Here is a 9,459-nt window from a genome sequence, read left to right on the forward strand (position 1 = left end):
TACGGCAAAAACTGGATGCACTTCGTGTACAAAACAAACAATCTCCTTCGAAGTATTAGGGTTTCATACGGAAACTCGTCTGTTATAAAGGGATTTTATTTTTTGAACTTATTTGAACTCCATAGTTTTTCTGTGTTCAAAATGCACCATTCAAAGACATATCGTCAATTTACAACCCTTTCTGACTTCATTTGGTATTTTTCATTCATTTACTGATTATTTAGAGCTATAAGACCATGAAACTGAAAAGCATTTGAAATAAATTCTGGAAAGGTTCCAAGTTGGCATGGTATGATCATTTCACCCACATAGCATGTGCAAGAAAGTACAGAGGGTTACGGAAAAAACTGGATGCACTTCGTGTACAAAACGGACAATCTCTTTCGAAGTATCATGGTTTCATACGGAAACTCGTGTGTTACAAAGGGATTTCAAAAAAAAATTGAACTTATTTGAACTCCACAGTTTTTTTGTGTTCAAAATGCACCATTCAAATCCACATCATCAATTTACAATCATTTCTGACTTTATTTGTTTTTTTTCATGCATTTACTGATTATTTTCAGCTATAAGACCATAAAATTGAAAAGCATTTGAAATGAACTCTGGAGAGGTTCCAAGTTGGCATGGTATCATCATTTCACCCACATAGCATGTGCAAGAAAGTACAGAGGGTTACGGCAAAAACTGGATGCACTTCGTATACAAAACGGACAATCTCTTTCGAAGTATCAGGGTTTCATACGGAAACTCGTCTGTTACAAAGGGATTTCATTTTTTTGAACTTATTTGAAATCCATAGTTTTTCTGTGTTCAAAATGCACCATTCAAAGCCACATCATCAATTTACAACCCTTTCTGACTATATTTGTTTTTTTTTCATGCATTTACTGATTATTTTGAGCTATAAGACCATGAAATTGAAAAGCATTTGAAATGAACTCTGAAAAGGTTCAAGTTGGCATGGTATCATTATTTCACCCACATATCATCATTAATAGAAGTTCATCATCACATTAAAACCAAAGTACATACATAGTTTTCATTGAACAACATATAGCTCTCCAGAGCATCTAATTAAACCATACATTGAAATTATGTAAAACATTTCAATGCAACAACAAATGCGATCATAATTGCAACCAAGGTAACAACTGATCCAACTTCATAATGATACCAAGCCTCGGTATGAGTGGCATATTTTCTAATCTTTTTAATCTTCAACCGCATTGCATCCATCTTGATCTGATCATCGACGACATCCGCAACATGCAACTCCAATATCATCTTCTCCTCCTCAATTTTTCTTATTTTTTCCTTTAAGTAATTGTTTTCTTCTTCAACTAAATTTAACCTCTCGACAATAGGGTCGGTTGGAATTTCCGGTTGAACAACCTCCTAGATAAATAAAATATATGTCACATTGGTCGACATAATTGTCATAAACAATAAATGAACCAAATAGTTATGAAAAGATAATATATACCACATCTGAATCATAAACAGGACGAGGGCCGACGGGGGCGGATACCAAAACTATCGCACTATATAATAACAATGAATAAGAAAATAAGAAAATTAGACAAGTATCTATCTGAAGTAAGAATTTTTTTTCTTTCAGAAAGAAGATAAAAACAAGAGGCTCACCATGGTGGTGCCGGCGACGAGATCGGCGCGGGCGATCGACGGCGCTGAAGACGGGGACAGGATGCGACGGACCGCTAAACCTAGACAAATCTCGGGGAAAATGGAGCTCGGAGGTCGAGTTTCGAGAGGAGAAAGATTAACTAGTGTGGCTCGGGCATTTCATCGAACACCTCGTGTGCATAGGAGGTGAACTAGAGCACCCAAATGCCCTCCCCTCGCCGGCTTGAAAAATCAGAGCACTGTGGAGTGCTCTGCCGCCGCGATGGGTATATAGGTAAATTATTTGTCTCGGTTCGTGGCATGAACCGGCACTAAAGCCCCCCCCCCCATCTAATCCGGTTCAAGGCATGAACCGGTACCAATGGATGTGGGCCAGGAGCAAGGTCCATTGATCCCGGTTTGTGCCTAGAACCGGGACAAATGGGTCCAGACGAACCGGGACCAATGCCCACGAGGCCCCGGCCGGCCCCCTGGGCTCATGAACCGGGTCTAATACCCCCATGGGATAAACTTACTTAATGCGTTACTCTATTCTTCATGAACTAAATACTCTAGATGCAGGCAGGAGTCGGTCGATGTGTGGAGTAATAGTAGTAGATGCAGTATCATTTCGGTCTACTTGACACGGACGTGATGCCTATATTCATGATCATTGCCTTAGATATCGTCATAACTTTGCGCTTTTCTATTAATTGCTCGGCAATAATTTGTTCACCCACTATAATATTTTCTATCTTGAGAGAAGCCTCTAGTGAAATCTATGGCCTCTGGGTCTACTTTCCATCATATAGGTTTCCGATCTACAATTTTATTTTTTTATTTACTTCCTTTGCAATCTTTTACTTTCGTTCTATAAACTAAAAATACAAAAATATTACTTTATTGTTTATCCATCTCTATCAGATCTCACTTTGCAAATAATCGTGAAGGAATTGACAACGCATTTATCGCGTTGGGTGCAAGTTGGTGTTTGTTTGTGCAGGTATTCGGTGACTTGTGCGTTGTCTCCTACTGGATTGATACCTTGGGACCGAGTCTCCCCCGACCCCCGCGCCGCCCCTCCAGGGCGTCTCGGGGGCGAAACCCTAGATCGCGGTAGAGTCCTCCCCCTCCCGTCTCCCACCCCCTCGCCGCCGCCTGAGGTCGCCGCCGTGCAAGCCCGGGGCGCCGCCAAGGAAGGTGGCGGCGGGGCATCTGCTGCTCTGCTTTTCGCTGGGAGCCACGGGATCTGGGGCGGCGGCCTCGGTCGGAGTGGCGCCACCGACTCTGCGGCGAGCGGTGGCGCGGGCATGGTGGCGGTGTCCCTGGCCGTAAGGACGGCGGGGATCCGTTGGGCGTGGACCTAGCGCGGTCCTGGCGGCCGGCGGCACCAGATCTGGCGTTCCCTGCTTTCCCCGACGCGGTGCGACCCCTCCCCTCCGGGCCTGGCTCGGCGTTCTTCTTCGATCTTCGGCCTCCGTTGCGGGTGGGGTGGTGGTGTGGAGACAAACCAGGAGAAATCCATGGCCGGCCATGGCTGGCAGCGACGGCGGCGGCGCCCGAGGGCACCGTTCTTCCTCCTTGGAGGCGTTTGTCAGGTCTGACTCCCTCCAGCCGCCCTCCTCTAGCCTCCCGGATGAAAGCCCTAACCTCGGTGGGCGGCGGCGGCGCTCTCGGCGTCGTACTCCTTCTTGAAGGCGTCGCCTTTGGGAGCTGTTTGGTTGGTGTGCGCTGTTGGGGTGCTTTCGGCGACGTCAGTGGAGTGTCTTCTTCGTCCAAGCTTGGTGCTATCCCTCCTATGCAGCCGGGCCATGGGCAATTCTGCTTGTGGGAAGCTTTGGCGGCTCGTCGGGAGTGCGGGGATCCTCTCTATGTGGCCATCCTCCGGCGACAACCATTCTAGTTCTAGGTGGAGCATTCTATCTTCCGACGGTGCGGCGCCTTTCGAGCCAGGCGAGGAGGTTGTGGCCTACTTCAGAGATGGAATAGGATGGTTGTGCCGCGCCGGGGTCCATAGCTGTTTGGTGACCACACTCCCTGTGATGCCGGTCATCCCCTTCTCCTCGGTGCCAGCTTGGTCTAGCTCCCTGGTGCTTCGTTCTCGGAGGAGGGCCTCGAAATCTGCAGTTGTGTGCTTATCTGTTTTATCTTCTAGCTTGTAGCTTTGAGGCTAGTTAGCTGCTTTCCAGCGTCTATGTATCTTACCGTGTTGTTTTTCTTTCTTTGGTTCTTGTGATCCGTAATCCTGGCCGGTTGATGGCTTTGTTAATTCAAAGCCGGGCTAGGCTCGAGCCCCATCTCGGGCTCGGTTGATGCCTTTTCTCTAAAAAAAGATTGATACTTTGGTTCTCAAAACTAAGGGAAATACTTACTCTACTTTACTGCATCACCATTTCCTTTTTAAGGAAAAAATCAACGCAAGCTCAAAAGGTAGCAACGACCCGAAGGGGCGACGCAGCAGCGGCGCGCGAGTCATTGCAGCCACAGGGACGACCTCAGGCGGCGACGGAGACCACGTGCCACGCTCGCTACGGATCGACGGGGCGACGAAGCGGCAGCGCGAGGGTCGGTGCAGCCATGGAGACAAACTGGATAGGACGGCCTTTGGGCGACAGTAGACCGCGGGCCGCGACACTACGGCCTGAAGCGGCGACGCAGCAGTCGCGGAGAAAACCACGGGACTGCGGCGCTGCGGCCGGCCGGGGCAACATAACGACAGTCCGATGCTCAATCAATGTAGGGGCGCGCTGTACTCGATGACGTTACACGCACGTGCGATTGATCAGACCGAACGCATGACGAAGACGGAGCGGATCGCGTGCTTTCGAGTGATCAAGTCGATTGCTCGCGGGGTCAACGAAGCTGCTCGGCGTGACCGCGTGAGTACGGCAGACGGGATTCGGCCTGGTAGTACGATGCATGCATGCACGCACACCGGAGCACACCCGCACATGCACAAATAGCAAGACTTGCACACGGGATGTACCAACGGTGTGGATGGGCGTGGCCCTGTGCCAGGCTCGAGCGAGCGACCACACCACGTGGTAGCCACGCGCGACGGCGCGAGGAGCCGCCGCATCAGCACACATGACGCCGTTGCATGCGTCCAAGCCGGGGTGCCGTGCAGCAACTGATCTTGATCCGTTGTCCAAGTAGAGGCGCCATCGGGTCGACCGCGGCGGCAGGCGACGCAAACCGATGATAGATCGGTAAATCAAAGAAAAATAACACTGATCAATTGATTGGCGAGAAAGAAAAACCCCAATCGGCGGATCGGAAAAAAGACTCTTTAGGGCAGCCGATCAACGTGATCGGCGGACGAATACTAAGTATGGGCAGCGCGGCCCCCAGCGGCGATCATGGAGACCGACCGCCCCAGGGGCGACGCGGAGCGGAAGCGGCGGGCGACGACTAGGGTTAGATCAATTAGGCTGATACCATGTTAAAAAGAAGAGAGGGATTTGATGAAATATTTGTTGTATTGCTTGAGCCTCGTGGGTATATATATATATATATATATATATATATATATATATATATATATATAAAGTACATAATCTATTTGAAGTACAAGACAAGCCAGAATATTTCCTAGTCTATCTTATGTTTTTAATCTAATCAATATACTCAACAATAATCAATGAATAATCAAACTGTCACGCCCCACTAGCCTGGGGTCTGTCTACGCCCATGGATGCATAGGCAAGTCATCTCTGCCCTTTTAAGAAGAAAGACTATGTGGATTCTAGACCAGCACAAAAATAGATTAAATAACGGACGCGGAGTATTGGCTCCCGAGCTCATCTGCACCCATGCTCAGCAAGAAAATCAAAAAGATACTAGAAAAATTCAAAAAATTCCAAAAGAAAATTGGGTGGTAGATAATTCGACGCGTGAGGTCCGCTCCAAAATTCAACTCATTTGAGCATCTGAGCAGCTCTCGGCAAAAAAGACAAAATCAGGGTCTGTAAAAATGTTTACTGTTCACGCACTGTTTTGGCCCGATTTGTCTTTTTTACCGAGAGCTACTCAGATGTCCAAATAAGTTAAAATTTAAAGTGGACCTCACGCAACAAATTATCTATCACACAGAAAAATGGAATTTTTTTAATTTTTCTAGTATTTATTTTGATTTTTTTCTGAGTGGAAGCAGATGAGCCTAGGCACCAAAGTGGATATCCGATTAAATAACCTCATTCCACCATGCTACACATGTTAGTCTATTAATTCCTCTTTTCTCGGCCAACTCAGATAGTAAAAATGAGGTAAAAGTTATTTTTAATATCAACCGATTTAATTTTACAAATTTCATTGCGAGGCGGTAGGAAGTTGACTATCAGCGGCATGCAAAAGGATGATCATGTCGGATTGCATCCCATTTGAATTTATTTTCTTCTGTCAGATAACGTGGCATTAGGGTGACAAACATATATTGGATGAACCCGCTTTGTATAACTGCATCAAGGATGAACATTGCCAATTAAGAGGTCAACATTCGGTGGTTTCCTCTTTTAGAGTTTAAAGATAAAAGTTGCCCTGCGATCAACTGTTAGTGATGGAATCATCTCCTTTTCTAGTACACAATCTTCTGAATGTACAATAAGGATAAGTGAGTGACTCAGCTTACAGCTCGTGGATGACTTAAAATACCATCAGTGGTAATAGAAGTAAGGGAGTCATCACTTTCATAGTGTCACCAGAAACGACAAGAAGTTTTTCAGATTTGATAACTTTCAAGTGTTCCAACAAGTTGTCCTGGGCCACTTGCCGGCCTCACTATAGAAATTCTTTCAAAATAAAGACTTGATTACTCCACAGTTTAAACCTAGCCATTAAAAAGAAGATGGGTGGTCCTTCCCCGCCGGCCCGGGATGCCGACAACGCTTCGGGCGATGTTCTTCTTCCTGTAAACAACATCGAGATCTATCCCCGGCACTCCACCTCCATCCCGGGTGAAACCCCAAAATCCCTTGGATTTGGCGGCAATGACTCGACGACATCTTTTCTTTTCCTGAAGGCGCCTCCTTGGGACGGTGGTGTGGTGGTCGAGGCTTCGCGCGGGTGGTGGTCTGCCGATGATGCATCAGGGGTGGTCCTACTCGGCATCTTGAGGTGGGCTTCTTGGTGCTTGTCGGAGGAGGCCATGATGTATGGGGTGTGCTCTGCGATGTGAGGTAGCCGTGCCTGCCATCCTTTCCCTGGCAACATGTTGGTCCAGCCATGCGTACTCGTAGGTGAGCTAGTCTGTCTGTCGATGGCTCGGCGTCCTATGATCCAGGAAGAGAGTCTAGGGGACCTTTAAACACATAGTTGTTCACAAGTACATGCGGTGGGATTGATTCACACATGTTTGGTAGTTAGCAATTGTATTTCGAGTCATACAATTGTGAATGGTTCGTCTGATTTGGTCTTTATGTGTATTTGGGAGTCAGCGCGTCTTGCTAGAGGCCGCTACCGGTTACTGGTCGAGTAGGTGTGCTCGGGCCATGTCCAAGAATATGTGTACGTTTGGGGTTACAGGCTTAAGTGGCTTGGAATAGAGTTTGTATGTGATCCATCTTTTATTGCGTTTACAGTGCTAATGGGCATCTAAGGTAGCCCGTTAGGAGGTCCACATAAGCGAGGGATGGGCAACACTAGGGTTAGCCTGAATGCTGATGTGAGAAACAAATCCTAGACGCTGCACTCCCTCCATCCAGATCGTGCCTTCGGAGCTAGCACCCCGGTGTGTGATCTTCCAGTCCTCATAGCGTGTGTATACCTTGGAGGCGATGCACATACAACACTTGGACTAATCGTTCATGAGATCTCCAAGGAGATGTACGTGTGATTGTGAGACAGAGTAGTACGACTACATTGGCATCGACATGCGACATTGGTTGTCTTTTGATGCACTATGAGTAGATGGGTAATTCATGGCTCCATGGTCGATTACTTGCAGAGTTCCAGGGATAAACGCGGTAGAAATTTTTGATTTATGCCAGTGTAGCCTACCCTTTATCCAACAAAGCCATCGATGTGGTCGCGCTGGTGTACCATGCAAACCCTAGCCTCACCGTCTATCGCCATAATAACCATTAGTATGGTGATCAACACATAAAAATGCACTCTAGCAGAGTCATCATATGTGTCGCTATCATTGTATATTATCTATCTTATGGAGCTTGCACTCTAGTGGAGGCCTCGTTTAGAGCTCTCTTCAAACCAAATTGTCGTAGCACGAGTGAGTTTCATCTTCTTTCTTCTCGCGCCACAACTGGGTTTTGCAGCTTCGTGCGCCTGAGCACGCCCTGTTAGAAGATAGACTTGCGTTGTAACGTGACAATGTCACGATTATAGTTGTGTGCGTGTGTGTTATCTTGTATATCAAGGCAGGTGGTTAGAGGACCCGGTGCTAGTAGATATCCTTGTATAGCTTGCACTAGGGGTCAAGTCTAAACCACCTGCCGCATCTTGTAATCTTGTTGGATATATAAACACGCACACGTCCCTGCCAGGAGGTATACGCTTCACACCAATACCTCGCAATCTTTCATGGTAATCAGAGCCTACCTCGGATTCATCCATGGCGAGCTCATCCACAAATACGTTCCCCTCATCTCCTTTTGCACACATCGCCACAAAGAAACTATCGAGGGGGAACGAAGCTCTCTGGCGCGCCACCGTCCTCTCTGCCATCAGGGGGGCGCAGATGGCGGGTTTCCTCGATCTGGAGCAAGAAGTGCCGCCCATGACGATCGAGGTGACCAGCACCGACGGCAAGACCAAGTCGAAGGCCGCCAACCCTGAGTTTGGCACCTGGTATGCTCGTGATCAGCAGGTTTTTTCCTATCTGTTGACTACGCTACCTCGTGAGATGGCCATCCAAGCAACCTGCCACACCGCAGCGGAGCTGTGGAACACCGTGCAAGGGATGCTCACCTCACATACCCGAGCGCGGTCCGTCAACGTCAGGATCGCGCTGGCGAATCTTCAGAAGGGCAACTCCACCATTACGGAGTACGTCGGTAAGATCAGAACTCTTTGTGATGAGTTGGTTGCCTCAGGAAAAAAGGTGGACGAAGAAGATGTGGTTTCACACATCCTTGCCGGGCTGGAGGAAGAATTCGATCCCGTGGTTTCTGCCATGTGCTCACGGGTCGAACCTGTGACTGTCCCGGAGTTGTACTCGCAGCTTCTGAGCTTCGAGACGCGCATGAATCTTCGCGGGGGAGCCTCTTAGTCCTCCGCCAACGCTGCATCGCGCGGGCGCTTCAACAACTTCAACAACAAGCAGAACGGCAACGGCGGCGGCGATGGTGGTGACCGCGGTCGCGCCTTCAACAACAAACAAGCTGGCAGCAATGGTGACCGCGGCCGGAGCTTCACCAACAAACCCAACGGCGGTGGCGGCCGTGGCAACTCAGGAGGAAACGGCGGCAGCTTCAACAACAATTCTGCTGCCAAAACAACGTGCCAGATCTGTGGCAAAGTTGGGCACGTTGCTTGGAAGTGCTGGAAGCGGTACGACTCCGCTTACCAGGGAGGGGAAGAGCGCTCGGCGAACATTGCTGCTCCTCAATACGGCATAGATACAAACTGGTATATGGACAGTGGTGCAACTGACCATATCACCGGTGATCTGGAGAAGCTCACAGTCCGGGAGAGGTACACCGGCAACGAGCAGATTCACACCGCCAACGGATCAGGTATGGCGATTAATCATATTGGTCATACGACTATTTATACCCCAGATTGTGAACTTCACCTAAACAATGTTCTTCATGTTCCGGAGGCCACCAAAAGTTTGATCTCTGCAAGTAAACTTGCTTTTGATAATGACACTTTCGTTGA

General features: G+C 48.2%; 1 pseudogene; it reads left to right on the plus strand.

The window, feature by feature from the left end:
• Positions 1–8,677: 8,677 nt before the first annotated feature.
• Positions 8,678–8,816, plus strand: LOC119296520 (annotated as a pseudogene).
• Positions 8,817–9,459: the final 643 nt, after the last annotated feature.

The sequence above is a fragment of the Triticum dicoccoides genome, chromosome 4B (assembly GCF_002162155.2).
Source record: "Triticum dicoccoides isolate Atlit2015 ecotype Zavitan chromosome 4B, WEW_v2.0, whole genome shotgun sequence".
In the NCBI taxonomy this organism is placed as follows: domain Eukaryota; kingdom Viridiplantae; phylum Streptophyta; class Magnoliopsida; order Poales; family Poaceae; genus Triticum; species Triticum dicoccoides.